The following is a 19,963-nucleotide window of genomic DNA, read 5'->3' as shown; positions in this document are numbered from 1 at the left end:
AGTAACACACTGTGGCTGCTGTCCACAGCACCATCTTTGACTAATTGAGTTTCATCCTGCACTGACAAGATTAGACTAATTAACACAAGAATTGTGTAAATTATTTTCGTTTGATAATGTGTGTTTGTGTGTGTGTGTGTGTGTGTGTGTGTGTGTGTGTGTGTGTGTGTGTGTGTGTGTGTGTGTGTGTGTGTGTGTTCCTCCCGGGCACATGTGTTTTTTGTCTTCTTTTGTTTGTCTCTGTAGGTGATTTCCTTGTGTCCAGATGGACGTTTAGTGGACAGTCTGAAAAGTTGTAAGAAGCTGTTAGAGGTTGTCCAAAAGAAGCTCAGTGAGTACCTGGAGACCAAGCGAGGCTTGTTCCCCAGGTAGGGCCCTGCTAAGATGGCAGTGTCCCAAAAATACATCTGGCAATCATTAACTGTTGGTATTAATAACAGATTGTGTTAATGTTACGTAACTGTGCAAGAACAAATCATAACATTTGCCATTATTTACAGAGGCACCTTCAAGAATAAAATCCATTGTGTATTATCACCTATAATTGACTATAATTCAGGGCTGCTAGACTAAAATCAGAATTACAATTAAATATAATGGTCATGGTTAATAGGTCTAAATAGGCCTAAATTAATAGGTCTTAATTGGTCCAAGTCAAGTCAATTTTATTTGTATAGCCCAATATCACATTTTTTCCCCCAAATGAGTTCAGTAATGGAAATGATTTTATTGCACTTCAGCCCCTGATATTTACCGGACCTTGGATTTGTCTGCAGATTCTCCTTCCTGTCAGATGATGAACTCCTGGAGTTTTTGTCCCAGACTAAAGACCCCACTGCCGTTCAACCCCACCTGCGAAAATGCTTTGAGGCCATTGCTCCAGTTTCTCCTGGTGGATTTTTTTCCCTTTGTTTTCAGAATCAGAATCAGAATCATGTTTATTGGCCATGTAGGTTTGCACGTACATGGAATTTGACTCCGGTTTTGTGGCTCTCGGTGTACTTAATATAGAATAACAACACTACAACACAACAATCTTCAGATAGCTACACAAGGATTGACTATATACAGGTGAAATAAGAGGTGATAAAGTGCAGTGGTGCAGAGAATATATCAGAGATGCTGAAATAGATGTTAGCAGGTTACATACATATATGCCTGAGGTAGATGGACATGACAGAGCATACCAGTATACGTATAATATACAGTACAGTATATACAAAATGGTTAGATTTATTTGACAGTGTTAAGCATTCATTTGAATGACAGCCCATGGAAAGAACCTGTTTTTATATCTGGTTGTTTTGGTGTACAGTGCTCTGTAGCGCCTACCAGAGGGGAGGAGTTGGAACAGGTTGTGACCATGGTGTGATGGGTCTGCAGTGATGTTGCCTGCCTGTTTCCTAGGTCTGGAGATGTATAAGTCCTGAATGGAGGGTTGGCACCAATGATTTTCTCTGCAGACTTAACTGTCCATTGTAGTCAGTCCCTGTCCTGTTTGGTGGCTGATCCAAACCAGACAGTGAAGGATGTGCAGAGGACAGACTGGATTTTTTTCCCCTTCTTTTCTCCCCAACTGCCAATCAGTGTTGTAGTACTCGAGTCCAGGACTCGGACTCGAGTCCGACTCGAGTCCTGATTTTCATGACTCGTGACTCGACTTGGACTTGAGCACGGATGACTCGGCCTTGGACTCGGACTCGCGAATTTACTGCATTCGGACTCGGAAGTTGGAGACCCGGACTCTGACTTTTTAATTGATAAAGACTGTTTTTGTTAGATTTTTTTTAAATAATAGGCCCTATTAAAATATATTGATAGCTATATTAATACTGTAACATTATTCAATTTCGACTAAGGGCAGGCACGTGTGTTCCACCTACATGCGGATTCACGTGGCGTGCATACCGTCATGTTCAGTAGCGCGAAGATGCCTAAAGAGACGCCCCGAATTGTGCGCTTTGCTTACACAGATTTTACAACAAATTCCAGCAAGATCACTGCTAGATGTTCGATATGTAAACGAACTATTGAGGAGAAGACCGGGACAACCTCAAACTTCAACAGACATCTGTCAAGGATGCACCCAGAAAAGTAAGTGATATGCTGTCAGTTGATGATATGGTTGGTGATCAGTTAACGTTAGCTAGCTAGCTATCTAGCTACGGTAACAATAGCCTCTGAAGTAACTCAACCACTGGTCCAAGATGTTGGGTTAGGTCGTGTGGGTATATCATATCACTAGAACCAAGTGAGATTGTATAGGTAAGTTAAGTAACGTTACTGTTAGAATGCTAATGCAGCATTGCACAGAAAAGTCACAGTACGGTTCGCTTTCGGTACGAGCGTGCCATCCATCTCACTATTGATGAGTTGGTAAGTAACACGCAGCGTCTTCGTGTTATAGGGAGATTAAAACTGATTTTTCTTATTTATCATTTAGCTTATTACCAAGTAGCATACACTTAACGGAAAAAACACACCACTCTGAACTACCGTGTTAGCATTAATCTTAACTAGCAATAACAAATCCGCACATGGCAGGTCTCCGCCATGAATATTCTCCAAGTGCGGAGAAGGAAGAAGTCTAGCCTATATGCATCCACAAATAATGTTGATAAAATGTGCACAACTTTACAATGCAAATAAAAATAATTGTAGGCTATTACTCGCTAAATGGACTAGTTGAAGAAAGCTAATGTGGATGCCGCCACCGGTTTTCTTGAGAGCTGGAGACGGTACAAGATTTGACGGATGTGGCATTCCCCCCCCCCCGATGTACCGAAAACTACCGAACCGTATCGTGATTGGTGACACCGCATAGGCTACTGTAAATATGGGGATATTTTTCTTTGCATATATGCAGCATTGGGTGTGCCAAATTCTAAAAATAGACACGCGCGACGTAGCTTTTGAACAGTACTATGAACTGGCTCTATCTTCTAACAAAATCACACCCTCCCTGACCCATACAGAATAAACATACAGACTCACGGAGGATAGAGAGTTAAAGCTCAGCTAGGTAGCATGTAACATACTTAAATCAATAATTAAATGACTGGGTTTTGCTAATTAATCCCTGTCCTGTTAGTCTCATAAATTATGTATCTTTTCTCATACTTTTCATTTATCCAGCTAGTTTACATTAGTTAATCTACTAATATGGTAATGTTAGTTATATAGATAACTAAATATGTAACTTAACTGGTTATGGTTCAAACCACTATGTGTATAATGTGTAACATTTGTATTGTTATTGCATATTGTTATAGCTATAACGTTACACATTTTTTGCTGTGAGAAAGATTACTTGAAACAGTTTGGCATCAGCAAGCTAAAGTGTGTATCCTATCTTCCCCTAGGTTCCAAGAATACCGTGCCTCCACTGCTTCAGATGTGATGCCAGCTGCTCCAGGTCAGAAGACTATCACATCATTTTTAAATGATGGACAGCAAAGGATGTACGACCTCAAACATCCACGTCAGAAGGCTATAAGTGATGCCCTTGTAAAATATCTAATCATTAAGTGCTGCTTGCCACTCTCCATCGTTGACAACGAGGACTTCAAGCACTTCCTGCATGTCCTGGACCCTCAGTACCGGCCCATAGCAAGATCCACAATTTCCTCTGTGACCATTCCAGGAATGGTGGAAGTCAAGAAAGAACAGATAAAGAACCAGCTGGCAGAAGCATCGAGTGTTGCTGTTACCACAGACATTTGGAGTGATCGAAAGATGCAGTCATTCCTTGGAGTGACAGCACACACAGTGGCAATGGATAAAAAAAACAGGAACTCAGCCTTCAGTCATATCTTCTTTCCTGCAAAAGAGTGCATGGGAAACACTCAGGAGAGAAGATTGCAATGATGTTTGAATGCTGTGCTGAAGAATACCTGATTAAGGACAAGATCAACTTTGTCATAACTGACAATGCATCCAAAGCTTTCCAGGCCAGCTTTCCCCTAGAGGATCCTTGTGATGCTGAAGCTCATGATCCCAGCACATTTGAGGAGGATGATGAAATATGGCAAGACCTGATGCCAGAAGATCAACAGACAGTCAATGACACTTTGGCTGAGAACTGTAAGATGCAGAGACTATCATGCTTCACACATTCACTGCAGTTGGTCATAAAAGATGGTCTGAAAGACACCAGTGGGCTGTCAAGCACCCTAGCAAAGCTATCCCGTGCAGCCAACCTCCTCCACAGTGGCACCTCGTTTAAAGACTGCTTTGAAGCGTGTTCTGGTGATGCAACAATTCCAACAGCGAATGCCACACGATGGAATTCCACTCTGAAGCAGGTGAAGGCTTATGTGCATTTAGACATGCAAAAGCTGTCCAGTGTGTTGGAATCAGTGGGGCACAAAAGCCTTATCTTATCCCCGCGAGAGTATGCTCAGCTTAAAGAACTGATCGAAGTTCTTGATCCGTTCTTAGAGGCAACCAACCTAACTCAGGGTGAGACTACTGTCACCGTCAGTGTGATTGTGCCCTGTGTCCTCACTCTGCGCTGTTACCTGCAGGAAATAAGAGGAAAAGCCAGATACTGTGGGCCTCTGGTGAGAGCTCTGGAGAGCTCCTTGAAAACAAGGTTTGCAGAGGTTTTCAGTGCAGTCAAGATACCAGGATGTGAGCCGGCTGAAGGAAGAGGCCCCACCAAATTTCCTTTCACCAATGCCTACTTCATAGCATCTGTGTTGGACCCAGCATTTGGCTTCCAGCGGCTAGAACATGATGTGCAGCTGGACAGTGACGTCAAAGATGTGCTGAAGACTGAGATCAAAGGTGAGAAATGTTTTGATTAATGTTAGTTAAGTGATTAACTATTTGATTGTTGTGATGTTTATATCATTGAAGGTGTTACAATAAAGCACATAGGCGTGTCATTTGTCATGTAGGCCTAGTCAATAACATATTTGTAATGAGTCCCCCATGCCCCCCTCTCATTTCAGAGTATATAAAGGCAAAGGGTGACAAGCAAGCGGTATCAACAGCAGATGCAGCGGAAGCAACAGGACCAGGGGAAGGTGAACTTTCAGAGTCTCCTCCTGAGAAGCAGTTGAGAATGTTCTCCCACTATAGGAGGACTCCCTCCTCCACCGAGAAGAAGCCGTCTGGCCAGGCTCAGTTGACTGCATACCTCAACTTGATCGCTGAGCAGGACTCTGACTCAGTCCCGTGCCTCAGGTTTTGGCAGCAAAACAAATCCAAATTCCCTACCCTCTATCAGATTGCCACACAGGTATTCTCTATCCCTACCTCCAGTGCGCCCATTGAAAGGGTATTTAGTCATGGAGGCATTTTGATGAGGCCTCACCGTGCAAGGTTGAGTAGTTCCATGCTGTCAGATCTTATGTTTTTGAAATGCAACGTGTATGCTTAAAACTAGTGCCACCAGCCTTTTGTTCCTAACTATTCCTGAGAGACAATGTCTTTTGACTAGTTTTTATGAATGTATTGTATGCTGTGGAACTTACTTCTGTATACTGTTTCCACCATTTGCTAATATCATGCTATTCACAGCTATCAAATGTGTTTTGAAGCACATCCAGTGTTCAGAATGTCAAAGAAATTCAGACTGTTCTAAAAATGTTTGTGCGCGCATGCTTGCGCGTGCATGTGTGCGAGTGTGTGGGTGTGCATTTGTTTGGCTATCGTGTCACAAAGTAAATAAACTCCCTTTGAAATAGTGACAGCTGTGTCATTTTTGTTTAATGTAGACCTTTTTTATTTGTATGTCAGATCTTTGACTGTGCCCGAGTGGATCACTGGAGCCATCTTGGAACTCGACTCAGACTCAACCTTGATGACTCGGACTAGGGTAATAGGGACTTGACTCGGACTCAGGTAATGGGGACTCGACTCGACTTTTCTTTGGTGACTCGGACTCGGACTTGGACTCGAACACTGGGGACTCGAGACTCGACTCGGACTCGAGGTTTAGTGACTCGACTACAACACTGCTGCCAATTACCCTGCTCTTCCGAGCCATCCCAGTCGCTGCTCCACCCCCTCTGCCGATCCAGGGAGGACTGCAGACTACCACATGCCTCCTCCAATACATGTGGAGTCGCCAGCCACTTCTTTTTCACCTGACAGTGAGGAGTTTCACCAGGGGGGACGTAGCACATGGGAGGATGACGCTATTCCCCCCTCCTCCCCAAGCAATCCCCCCCAACCGACCAGAGGATGCGCTAGTGCAGCGACTAGGACGAATACCCACATCCGGTTTCCCACCCGCAGACACGGCCAGAATGTTCTGTTGGGACGTCCAACCAAGCCATAGGTAACACTGAACTGAATCAGCAGTTCCTGAGGCAGGTTGAACTTCCTGGGCGGGCAGAGAAAGTATACCCTCTGCGGGGCCTTTTTGATGATTGTGTCTATGTTGACCCAGAAATCTGTAGGTTTTCACCACAGACACTGCATGAATGTTTTACATTGTAGCGTGTCATTAGTGATGATAAGTGTATCCAAATATGAAGATGATGATTTGACATCTTGTTGCTACCTCTTGCAAATGGATGTTGAAGCTTTATTCCTCATTATCACCTGGTGTAGTTGATCCGAGTAATGGAGGAGTACATGGATGAGTCCAACCAGGTCAGCAACACCAAGATGAATCTGGTGCTCTACATGAACGCCATCCAGCACATGTGCCGTATCAGCCGTGTCCTTCGCCAGCCTTTGGCCAATGCCTTGCTGCTAGGAGTGGCTGGCAGCGGGCACCAGTCACTCACCAAGCTCGACTCCCATACTTAATCTGTCAAGCTATTCAGCACAAACGCACCCATGTGCCAGTTCAATAATGTCACTTCATTTGACTTTATTATAAATTATAAGACAAAAGCCATCACACATAATGACCTTATTAATATTTTAGATTCTCCACGCATGTTTTTTTTCCTCTGTCCTTTTTATGTTAATTATATTGTAACGATCACCGATGAATAGGCTCGGTAGCCCTTGGCTAACAGTCGGGCCCTTTAGTTGACAGGTTAATGTTGTCGCCCGTGGTGCGGGAAACCCGGGTTCACGTCCCGGCTGTGGCGGTTCCCATACTGCCCCCCGAATTCGCTATATTGGTGTCAGAAGTCGACTAAAGGGTCCGACCTGTTAGCCAAGGGCTACCGAGCCTATTCATCCATGATCGTTACAATATGTTTACTGGGTCCTGTCCAAAAACAAATCAGAATACGACTGTTTCAAGATTGAGCTGTCTAAGAACTATGGTCACTCAGAGTATCCACCTTTAGTTTTTACCATTTTTAGAGACAGATGATGGTAGAGTTGGCTGAAATAGTGGAACTCAATGTAACCAACATCATGACTGAGTGTAAAAAATACTGTTAACATTTGATTCACTGGTTGCGGTCTCTCCACAGCACATTCACACTTTCCACTATATTTCCATAATTTCCACAGATCAAAAGTGAGTCATTCCTTGAGGATGTGAACAACATCTTGAACTCTGGGGAAATTCCCAATTTGTACACAATGGACAAACGGGCACATCCATGCAGCCATGACGCCAGTGATGCAAGACCTGGGCCAGCAGCCCACGAAAGCAAACCTCATGGTCGCCTACACCAAGAGGGTCCGCAGCAATATCCACATTGTTCGCTGCATGAGGTTAGTTTAGTGTTACATGATGTGCTGTGTGCTGTGTCTATGTGAACTCTCCTCCTTTGGCTCTAAGGGAAAAGAGACGAGTGATTTAAGTTTCTTAATTTCTAAATCCCTTACATCATTCTTCTTTTAACCTCTAGCTCGTTGATTTCATTCAGCCACCCTTATCATTCTCACTTATTCTCTCCTTATCATGTATCCACTTATAATCCTGTTGGTGATGTGTTTAGGGCCCGACTGAGGCAGTTCCCATCTCTGGTGACCAGTTGCACCATAGACTGATTCAGTGACTGACCAGAAGAGGCCCTACAGTCTGTGGCTGCCTCATTCCTCAATGAGCTGCCAGAACTACCGGCCAGCTCCACCACCATGAAGGGAATGGTGCAAACACTGTGTGTGCACGCGCGCGTGTGTGTGTGTGTGAGAGAGAGAGTTATTTCAAGATTCAGGGCAATTCATTCAGTTTATTCAACTTAGTTAACAGTTTAATCAACTCTTTACATTGGTTTTAGAATGTGTGTAGTTGACCCAATGCCTTTTTTTATAGGCTTTTTTTATCATGTGCACTGTATTCATTTGTCAATCTCTCCAGATTCAGATGTTTATGATGATCCATCAGATGGTAGCCAAGAGGTGTGAGCAGTATCTTGCTGAGCTGTCCCGCCGCAACTATGTTACATATAAGAGCTACTTAGCATCTTCTCTGCTCTCATTGGGCACAAGAAGCAAGAACTACACAGCGCTCGTCAGCGCATGAAGACTGGTCTGGACAAGGTTTGTCACTGGAAAAGAAGGAATCAGGATACATACATATTGATATTAGTTGAAAATTATCATCCACATAGTATATTAAGGGGTTTCAGTGGCTATCTGTAAGATCATTTTCACTGGTAAGCAAGTCATTATCCCCCTTCATACTGGAGTTATGAGTTATCATATTTTCTTCAGGGTGATGAAATGTCTAATGTGGGCGTATCTGTATTCGACATTGCTCTCATGTGAATGGGTATTGAATTGTAATCCTGTCGTTCCTTAGCACAGCAGGGGATGTGAGTAAGATACAGGAAGAGGTGGAAACGATGAGACCTCTTCTGAGGGGGCTGCAAATACACTGTGGTCGCCATGGAGAAGATCAAGGCAAATGGAGATGGTGAAAAAGAAGTAGACTAGCCATTCAGAATGATCACTTACGTACCTGTCTTCACCATTCTCTATACACTGATATGGTGTACACACAGCTGCTCTGGCTCATTTTTTTGGTGTTGTAGTTTAGTTAGTTAACACCTTTCTCACAGTTGTTACTCATCTTAAAATATTTTACTTTATCTCCTCCACAGTTTATAGATTATCGGTTTTAAATGGCTCCTACTGGCTCCCTCAACAACAATGTGAAGTTTTAGTGCAGTGTTCTTCCAATGTGAGACTCTATATTGTATACCTCCACATATTGTGTGATTATAAATTGTTAGGAAGACATAGTAGTTACAGAGGAGAACCGTATAGCGGTGCAAGCAGAGGAGGCCAAAGCTGTAGAGAAAGCCTGTGTTGCAGGGGCTATTGCTGAGGATACCCAGAAAGACTTGGAGGAGGCTCTGGCAGCCCTGCATGCTGCCCTCATCAGCCTCAAGTCCCTCAACAAGTATGATGTCACTGAGGTTAAGGATTTTCATGCATCTCTGGTTTGATGGTAGTTGCGATATATGTCATGCTTCATCCTGCAATCTCACCCATATGTTTTACTCCTGTCCTTTATTACCTTGTTTTTGGCAGAGCTACTGTGATACTATGTCAAAAATACTTTCAAAAACTATAAAAGTCTCTCCCCATTTTGCCATATTTGCGTTCCCAGTAGGCTACTACCAATTCACCTCTAAGCAGTTAGATGTTCTAGCTTTTACTTCCTTCCTGGCGAGACGCCACCTTCTTCGCCACTGGAAGTCTACCAAGGCTCCCTCCAGCACTCAGTGGCTCAGGGATACCATGCCCTTCCTTAAGCTAGACAAGATCAAATACGCTGTGAGAGGTCACTCTGATAACTTCTATGGCAGATGGCAACCCTTTTTGATGTTGTTTAACTCTTCAATCTTTGTCCCCTGATTAATGCCCCCCTCCCCTCCCTTGTTTTCCCCTCTGTTCTTCTCTTTTCTTTTCTTTTCTTCTTTTTCTTTCTATGGTTGTTATGGTTGGGTTGATTTATTAATTGATTCGCTTGCTTCATAAATGTGTTCTTGGTTTTTTTCTGTTTTTTGTTTTTGATACTACAAAAAATAAACAAAAGGTGTCGTGGTTTTTCCTTTATGTGATTTCTATCTGTTTGAGATTCACAGATTATGAAAAATCAGCTGTTCATACTCGAATAATACTCTAATCTCTTCTGAAGGATAACATCCCAGATGCTGTAATCAAATTAGTTCAGCCTTACATAGATAACAAGGAGTTCCAGCCTGCTTCCATTGCCAAAGTATCCAAAGCCTGTACATCCATTTGCCATTGGGTATGGGCCATGCATGTGTATTACTGTGGCTAAAGCTGTGGAGCTTAAAAGGGTATGAATAGAAATCTCCTTGCTAGCTATTCATTTTTTTTATCCATATGAAACAGTTTCACCATGTCTAACTACTGTTGTGAGTCACCCTGGATGACTGTCTGCTAAATGCTGAAAGCATTTGGGACAGCAAGCTCTCCAGGAGGCACGCAAGGACTAGGCAGTGACCCAGCACATCCTGGACGAAGCCAAGGAGAAACTGGCTACGTTAGAAGAGGGAAGTGCCTCGCTGCAGGCAAAGTATCATGACTGTCTGCCCAAGAGAGATGAGCTGGACAAGAAGTGCCAACTCTGTGAGAACCACCTGGTTCGTGCAGACAAGGTCAGAGACAGGGAGAGGAAGGAAAAGAGCAATAAATTTAGTGGTAATAATTTACTTAAAATAACATAACAAGGGCGTCTGGGTGGTGTGGCAGTCTATTCTGTTGCCTACCAACACGGGGATCAGCAGTTCAAATCCCTGTGTTACCTCCGGCTTGGTCGGGCATCCCTACAAACACAATTGGCTGTGTCTGCAGGTGGGAGGCCGGATGTGGGTGTGTGTCCTGGTCGCTTCACTAGCACCTCCTCTGATCGGTCGGGGTGCCTGTTCTGGGGGGAGGGAGAACTGGGGGGAATACTGTGATCGTCCCATGCGCTACATCCCCCTGGTGAAACTCCTCACTGTCAGGTGAAAAGAAGCAGCTGGCGACTCCACATGTATCGGAGGAGGCATGTGGTAGTCTGCAGCCCTCCCCAGATTGGTAGAAGGGGTGCAGCAGAGATCAGGATGGCTCAGAAGAGTGGGGTAATTGGCTGGATACAATTGGGGTGAAAAAAGGGGGGGGGTCCAAAAAATAAAAATAACACCACTTATCTACTCTCACTTGGCAAGACCAAGGGAAAATGCTCTCTGAGTGCTAAGGACTCTTGCTAATAGTGTAAACATCTCAAATTTTCTGCTGATATTGACCTTGTTGGTGCTCATTATGTTGTATCAACAGCAACTGACCTAGAGAAGGCTCTCACTCAGGTGAATGTCTAATGATATTGTCTGGGAATGCTCTCTGATCTGGTGATGTGTTGGCTCTCTTTAGCTTATGAGTTTATTAGTGGGCTGGCAGATGAAAAGCTGCGCTGGAAGGAAACAGTGCAGCATCTGGAGGACATGGTCAATAATGTGGCAGGAGATGTGCTTCTTTCTGCTGCACACGTGGCCTACCTTGGACCCTTCACTGTAAGTGACTCATAACAGTCTGGTTGAGAGTGTTTTAGTTCACCATTAAAACGTTTTCTATCAATATTATTACATTGTTATCCCAAAATGGCAACAATACTTTGTTTTATGTGTGTGTGGATATTTATATATATTTGTTATCCTTGTGCCTTCAGGGAGAATACAGGGCAGCCATGGCTGAGGAGTGGCTACATTGAAGAGCTAGCTGAACCTCATCAATACCCTGGAAAACCCAGTCAAGATCTGCACCTGGCAGGTTGGAACCAGCCTTTCTTCAGCTAACTTCCAAACACAGAACCTAAGAAGCCACTCACTAAAACAAGACAGTATATTTTTCAACCCACCTGATTTTAATATCACAAGCTATATTATATAATTACATTTGTTTGTTTACTCTAATGTGTGCCGTTAACAGGATTGCCCAAAGATAACTCGTCTGTGCAGAATGGTCTGATCTCCCACTATTCTCAGTGCTGGGCTCTGTTCGTCAATACACAGGGACAAGCCAACAAGTGGATCAAAATCATGGTGAAGAGAGAGGTTTAAGTCTGTGCACGTATTTGGCAAGAATGAAAGAGTGCATCAGAAGTAAAATAAATTTGGCTGCACCAAGATTTTGTCTATCATCCCTGTCCATGCCTTTCTCACAGGCCCGATTGCTCATTTTGGGCAGCACAGTGGCGCAGTGGTTAGCACTATCGCCTCACAGCAAAAAGGTTCTGGTTCGAACACCCGGAGTTGTCCAACCTTGGGGTCATCTGAGGTCATCCTCTGTGTGGAGTTTGCATGTTCTCCCCATGTCTACGGTGGGTTTTCTCCAGGTGCTTCGGTTTCTCCCACCATCAAAAAGACATGCATGTTAGGGTTTATACTCCCGTCTGTGCCCCTGACCAGGGCAATGGGAAGAGGAACTGGAGTTGGTCCCCGGGTGCTGTAGCTGCCCACTGCTCCTAGCTACACAGCTAGGATGGGTTAAATGCAGAGCATAATTTTCCCATGGGGATCAATAAAGTATCTCAAAATGAAAATAAATAAATAAATAATTCTAAATCATCTCCTAATATTCCTTGTGCTATAAAGTTTGGGTGAGTGCGTATGGAGTAATCTAGTATGAATGTTTAAAGAAGGTGGGTTGGGCATCAGTGGGTGTTTTAGTGGAGATAATGAAGAGGACCCCTTTGGCTACTACTACTCCAGAGGCCCTTTCAGTGTTTGTAGTTGAGAGACAGTGATATTTAGAATGGTATTACTTGAGTGGTTCTTTGATCACCTATCTATTGTCCTGTTTGTTTCCAGGGGCGTGACAATGGATTGAATCTTATGAAACTCAGTGACCGGGACGTCCTCCACAGTCTTAAGAATGCCGTTTACTTTGGTAAACCCTGCCTCCTGGAGAACGTGAGAGAGGAGATGGATCCTGCTATAGCAAGAAAGCCAAGCCAAAGAAAGCCACTTTATTTTTTCATTTGTCTTCTGCATTTAACCCATCTTATTGTATAGGAGCAGTGGGCAGCTGCAGCGCCCGGGGACCAACTCCAGTTCTTCTTTCCATTGCCTTGCTCAAGGAGAAAGACAGGAGTATTAACCCTAACATGCATGTCTTTTTGATGGTCGGAGGAAACCAGACCCACTCAGACACAGGGAGAACATGTAAACTCCACACAGAAAGGACCTGGGACGGCCTGGGGTTCGAACCCAGGACTTTCTTGCTGTGAGGCAACAGTGCTAACCACTGGGCCATCGTGCCTACTTGTTGAGAAAGTTTGGAACTTATACACTCATGCACACTAACTTATACACTCATGCACACTAGTGTAAACACTATTATAATCCGTAATCAATAGCATGTCAACTCTATGCAAAAACACTACAAAATTGGTCTTCAAGATGGCTGTTGCAGCTAGAAAAAAGCTATGTAAAATGCGACTTGATTGATTGATTGATTGATTGATTGATTGATTGATTGATTGATTGATTGATTGATTGATTGATTGATTGATTGATTGATTGATTGATGAAACATTTCATGCGCTGTGGCCCTGAGATGTATAAGCAGTGGGGAACAACAGTGATAAAGCTGGGGGATACAGTGATGACCTCAAGATGTACACCACCAGCAAGCTGACTAACCCTCACCACTCTCCAAAGATCTCCAACAACATCACCCTCATTAACTTTACCCTCGCACCCAGGTAACTCACAGTTTATTCAAGTCCACCTGTCACTTTCAACAATGCAAACCCAAGTATAACCTATGTGAATTTCTCTCCCATAGGACTACCTTTGCAACAACATTGTCATCTGTTCACTCTCTTCTCCTAAGGATTTTTAACATCCTCAATCCGTAATCTGGTAATTTATAATCTCATCTCATCTCATCTTCAGCCGCTTTTCCGGGGTAGGGTCGCGGTGGCAGCAAGCTAAGTAGGGCACTCCAGACGTCCCTCTCCCCAGCAACGCCCTCCAGCTCCTCCTGGGGGATCCCAAGGTGTTCCCTGGCCAGATTGGACACGTAGTCCCTCCAGCAAATTCTGGGTCTACCCCGACGTCTCCTCCCAGTTGGCTGTGCCAAACCTCCAAAGGAAGGCACCCAGGATGCCTCCTGGCATCCTAATCAGATGCCTGAACCATCTCAACTGGCTCCTTTCGATGCGAAATAGCAGCGGCTCTACTCCAAACTCCCTCCAGATGTCTGAGCTCCTCACCCTATCTCTAAGGCTGAGCCCAGACACCCTATGGAGGAAACTCATTTCAGCTGCTTATATCCGTGATCTCACCCTTTCAGTCACTACCCACAGCTCATGACCATAGGTGAGGGTTGGAATGAAGACTGACTGGTAAATTGAGAGCTTTGCCTTCTGGCTCAGCTCCTTCTTCGCCACAACAGTCCGGTACAACGTCCACATTACTGCTGATGCCGCACCAATCCACCTGTCAATCTCCCACTCCATCCTACCCTCACTCATGAACAAGACCCCGAGATACTTGAACACCTTCACTTGGGGCAACAACTCATCCCCAACCTGGAGGGAGCAATCCACCATTTTTCGGTAGAGAACCATGGCCTCAAACTTGGAGGTGCTGACTCTCATCCCATAATTTATAACAATCATAACAATCATTCTTTGTAGCATTTTCCTTTGAGATGGCAGTGACGCTCTCATAAATAACAGATGACTTGTTTACTTTACTCCAGTGTTACTTTACTCAAAAAAACCATAGGTTAGACTCACATTTATACATCATTGAGGGTTGGCTTGCTGCTCTGTCATGGGTCACATCGCCAGCCACCATTTTTTTCCAACATTTTCCAGCTTTCCAGTTTCTGAAATGCATTGCATTATGGGACAATAGAGTTCACCAACAACACACTCAAAAATCGAGCAGATTTAGTATGCATGTTGGAATTTTTAGGTATACTTCATTTTTGTTTTTTTTGTTTTCCCAGAGTGAACATGGTACTTACTCAAAACACAGTTGGAATTATTGTGTAGTATGCATTTGGGACATGACTGGTATGCCACCAGGTGCAGGGGCAAAGCCATTTAAAAAAAAAAATTAGCTAGCACAATTTAGTGTGGCTGAAAACCAAATTTTGAAAGATCTACGGATATTTTATCTCATAAACTATGTTGTGTAATCATTAGGAATCAATTGGTGATATCTTTAGCCTGATCAACTTGAGCTATCTTTTTTTTTTATATATATGATGATGCTGGTCGCGTGGCTTGGGTCCTGGACCGTTTCGATGGCATCTGGACACTGCTTGGCATCCTCCTCATCATATTCTTCATAGATTTTATAAATCCATTATAATTCTGTTTATTCTCTTTCAATGTTGTATTGTGTAAATCGTGTAAACGCAATATCCATTGGACGTTGTCCGTCTTGGGAGAGAGATCCCTCCTCTGTTGCTCTCCCTGAGGTTTCTTCCTATTTTTTCTCCCTGTTAAAGGCTTTTTTTTTTTAATTTTAGGGAGTTATTCCTTATCCAAGGAGAGGGTCTAAGGACAGGATGTTGTGGTGCTGTTAAGTCCACTGAGGCAAATTTGTAATTTGTGATATTGGGCTATACAAATAACATTGATTTGATTTGATTTACCATTGCTAAAGGATGTTCCCAGTGCATCTGCCTCCTAAGTCAAGCCAAAGGTGAAAATATTAAGGTTGAGGGACTCTCATTTTATTAAATAAATAAACCAGCAGAACATTTCCTAATATATGATATTTTGAGTTGTTACATTTGAATTCTTGTATTGATTTAGAAATTACCTTGATTCTGCCCGTTGCCTTTCAGTCTCTGATCCTATCTGTGTTTTTGCATTTGTGTTTGTTTGTGTGCGTGTGTGTGTGTGTGTGTGTGTGTGTGTGTGTGGTGCGCGTGGTTCCAGTGGACTGGAAGACCAGCTGCTGGGCCCGGTGGTGGCTGAAGACCATCCAGACTTGGAAGAGGCTAAGAATCAGCTGATAGTTAGCGATGCCAGAATGAAAGAGGAGCTGAAAGAGATTGAAGACCAGATCTTGTTGCAACTCAGCTCCTCAGAGGGAAACCATGGGGACGATGAGGAGTGCTGGAGGCCTCAGAGGTCAAAGCAGGAGAGATTAAGGTCAGGAAATCCAACCACTGCTCCAGTTGTGTGCATTATCACGAATGACTCTATATAGACAATGCCTAAATGCATGCCCGTCCGTATGAAATATCGTATAATCCAAGTGTCTGCAATGACTCTTTTTAAGGAGCATATTCGGGGGTTGGGGGGGTCAAGACTGAAGGAGAGTTTAAAATCCCATCACCATCTTAAATCCCATTTTTCAGTTTTCTACACTGCATAAAACTAGTTTCAAGTACACATGTTAATGAAATGAAAGCACTGAAGAATCCTTTCAGTGCATTGTAATGGACTGTGGTCATTTTGTTTCATTTACTCCATCCATCCATTATCCAAACCGCTTATCCTTACTCAGGGTCGCGGGGATGCTGGAGCCTATATAGGTCAAAATCTCCCTTCAGTTAGTATTAGATAGTCTGTCAGTATGTAATTGATGAGCCACTCCAGTGAGATATTCCAGCAAAACAGGCTGAACATCATTCCTGGGCTAGAGTGATGGTGGCAGAGGAGACACAAAGGGTCATCGACGCCACCCGTCTGGGGTATGTGCCTGTGGCCGTGCGTACACAGATACTCTTCTTCTGCATGTCTGACCTGTCCAATGTCCACCCTATGTACCAATATTCTCTGGAGTGGTTCTTTGGCATTTTCATGGCTGGCATTGCCAACACTGACAGCAGGTAGACGCAAACATTAAACTTATGGATGTAATATGTAATATGCTCAGTGTGTGTGTGTGTGTGTGTGTGTGTGTGTATGTGTATGTGTGTGTGAGGCTGAGTCGTGCTACCTGTTGTTTGGGGGAATGCTGGTCCAGCAACTTGCCAACCCAGCGGTGAGCTGGTTGTCAGAGCATGCTTGGCAGGACATCCTGGGTCTCAGCACTCGGCCCAACTTCAACAGTCTGGCAGAAAGCTTCCCCACACACACACACACACACACACATACACACAAGGCTTCAAGGGAATCGTTGACAGTACTGAGCCACACAAGTATGTCTGGATAGATATCGCAGCACATAAATGGGTTCATTTAGATTAGATTAGATTCTAAATGTACCCCGATGGAGAAACTGGATGTTGTGGTGTGTGTGTGTGAGTGTGTGTTCACAGATAAACTATTGTAATTGCATTTTGCGTACTCCTTTGTCCGTTGTTTGAGTTAAATTTTGCATCTGTATTTGCATGCGGGTTTCTCTGTGTTCATGCACCCGCTCACGTATCTGCAGGGAGCTCCTTCCAGCAGGTTGGAACATAAAACTGGACATGTTCCAAAAACTGCTTGTCCTGTGCTGTCTGAGGGCTGACCGCCTGACTCATGGCCTGCAGGACTTTGTTTCAGCTCAGCTAGGACAGCGCTTCATAGAGCCTCAGGTAGTCTTTGTCTGCTATGTGCAGCTTTACCATTTGTGTGGAAGTCAACACATGTGTTACGCTAATAATGGCGCCAAGTAATCTTACCAGTGTAACTCCATGAAGATTTTTTGACATCGTCCATCCATCCATCTATTACCCGAACCGCTTATCCTGCTCTCAGGGTCACAGGGATGCTGGAGCCTATCCCAGCAGTCATTGGGCGACAGGCAAGGAGACACCCTGGACAGGCCACCAGGCCAACACAGGGCCGACACACTCGGACACACATTTACACCTAGGGACAATTTAGTATGGCCGATTCACCTGACCTACATGTCTTTGGACTGTGGGAGGAAACGGGAGCACCCGGAGGAAACCCACACAGACACGGGGAGAACATGCAAACTCCACACAGAGGACGACCCGGGGCGACCCCCAAGGTTGGACTACCCTGGGGCTCGAACCCAGGACCTTCTTGCTGTGAGGTGACCATGCTAAGCACTGCACCACCGTGCCACCATTTTTGACATCATAATAGCCTCAATCGTTGACTTGATCTTGCTTGAGTCAGTTCCAGTGCAATCATTCATATGCCTGGAACAGAGTTTAAAATTTCAGTTTCGCTAAAATTCATAATGAGCGTTTTCTGTGAGATGTGGTACTTGTGTAATATTGTTTTTTTTCCCTCTCCCCCTCCTTCTTCCATCTCACCCCCCTAGACGTCAGACTTGTCTGTGGGCTTCAAGGAGTCATCACCTCCACTCCCCTCATTTTTGTCCTCGCCCCTGGCATCCATCCTGCAGCTGACCGCTACAAGTTTGCTGACGTCATGAAGTTTTCCCAAGACCATAAGTACCCTTTGCCTGCGCCAGCCATTCTTATTTGTCTTCATTCTCACACCTCCCTCTCTCTCTCTCTCTCTCTCTCTCTCTCTCTCTCTCTCTCTCTCTCTCTCTCTCTCTCTCTCTCTCTCTCTCTCTCTCTCTCTCTCTCTCTCTCTCTCTCTCTCTCTCTCTCTCTCTCTCTCTCTCTCTCCCCCTCTGTCTCTGTCTCTGCCTCTGTCTCTCTGTCTCTCTAACGCATGCACACGCACACACACACACACACGCACACACACACACACACACACACAGAGTCACTTTTCGGCCGAACCAGGTCATTCTCATTTTCCTAAGAATGGCCACCCCAGTCCTAATTATTTATTTCTATTTCAAGCCAGAGGACAGCACTTAGAGGCATCTCCTGGAGGTGCCATATTATGAACACACACAAAGGACATAGAAGGAAATGCTAACGAAAAATGTTGATGCTGCGCTAGCAGCTGAGATGCAGGCCCATTTTCCCAAACACAGCAATGGATACCTTTGTCAAAATTCAACCTCACGCTGGACCGCTGCATCTGCCCGTCTTTGATTTCCTCCCTACCGTTGCACTGTTTGTTCATAGACTTATTAGACATACTACATCCCACAGTGTTAGCTGGAAATATTGGAAAAATGTTGACAGAGCTACTACCTGCTCTCCTAAAAAAGCAGAACAAATCCTCCGGGGAGCAAGTGTGCGCTGTTTTTTAAATTAAAGCCTTGTGTTCATTTCATTTGTTTAGTATTCCAGCCAGCCCCAGATTCCAGGGCCCTGTTTATCACTGCTGGGCTTTGCTCTGTGCATGTGCTTGACTCAGGGCCCCTTGGCCGAGGCCATGACCCACCGTGCCACGGAGCACAGTAAATGGGTCTTCTTCCAGAACTGTCACCTCGCTCCCAGCTGGACGCCGTCCCTGGAGAGACTAATCGAGGGTGTTGACCCAGATAAGGTCTGAACATGAGACACTGCGTATGCACAAAAGTACACCAGCACACACGCACGCACACACACACACACACACACACACACACACACACACACACACACACACACACACACACACACACACACACACACACACACACACACACACACACACACACCAATATGTACATGGCTACACAGACACACAAAAACCCACATCTGCACAAAAGCAAGACTACCCAGAGACAGACACTTCTCACCTACGTAGAAATGAACAGTTGTGTCGAAAATTCGACCAGTAGAAAAGCCACACATCAAGATCCCCGCATGACTTTAACGGTGTTAGGTATACCCGTTATCACTCAACCCCCCCATGCCTTTCCTCCACAGGAGCACGAGGACGTCCGTCTGTGGCTGACCAGTCTGCCCAGCAATAATTTTCCAGTGCCCATCCTCCAGAATGGCTCAAAGCATCAAGGCCAATCTGCTTAAGACCTACCTCAACCTCACCGATGATTTTGTCACATCTTGCACCAAGGTCTGCCTCTCATTTACTTACCCTCCCAAATCCTCTCATTGATTCTTGCCCTCTTCCTAATTTCGAAACCCAAAAGCTCCCCTGTTTGGATCAAGTGTGTTTTTGGGAGCTGTACTTAATAGAATGTCCTGTTTGTTTTTTGTCAGTAACCTAATGTAAATACAAACGCTCCCTGACACTTACTTATTTTGTCTTCTCTCCTCTGTTGTCTTTTCATCTCCTTTCCTCTTCAATATTATCCTCTACGCCTCTTCTCTCCTCCACTGTCCAGACAAAAGA

The 19,963-nt window shown here is 44.5% G+C and overlaps 1 pseudogene; it reads left to right on the top strand.

Moving 5' to 3' along the window:
- LOC130131970 (dynein axonemal heavy chain 1-like) overlaps positions 1–19,963 on the top strand; it is a 37,505-nt pseudogene that overhangs the window by 11,551 nt on the left and 5,991 nt on the right.

Source organism: Lampris incognitus, chromosome 2, assembly GCF_029633865.1.
Source record: "Lampris incognitus isolate fLamInc1 chromosome 2, fLamInc1.hap2, whole genome shotgun sequence".
Taxonomy (NCBI): domain Eukaryota; kingdom Metazoa; phylum Chordata; class Actinopteri; order Lampriformes; family Lampridae; genus Lampris; species Lampris incognitus.
Note: the sequence above shows the minus strand (reverse complement) of the source record. Positions and strands in the feature narration are given on the sequence as shown.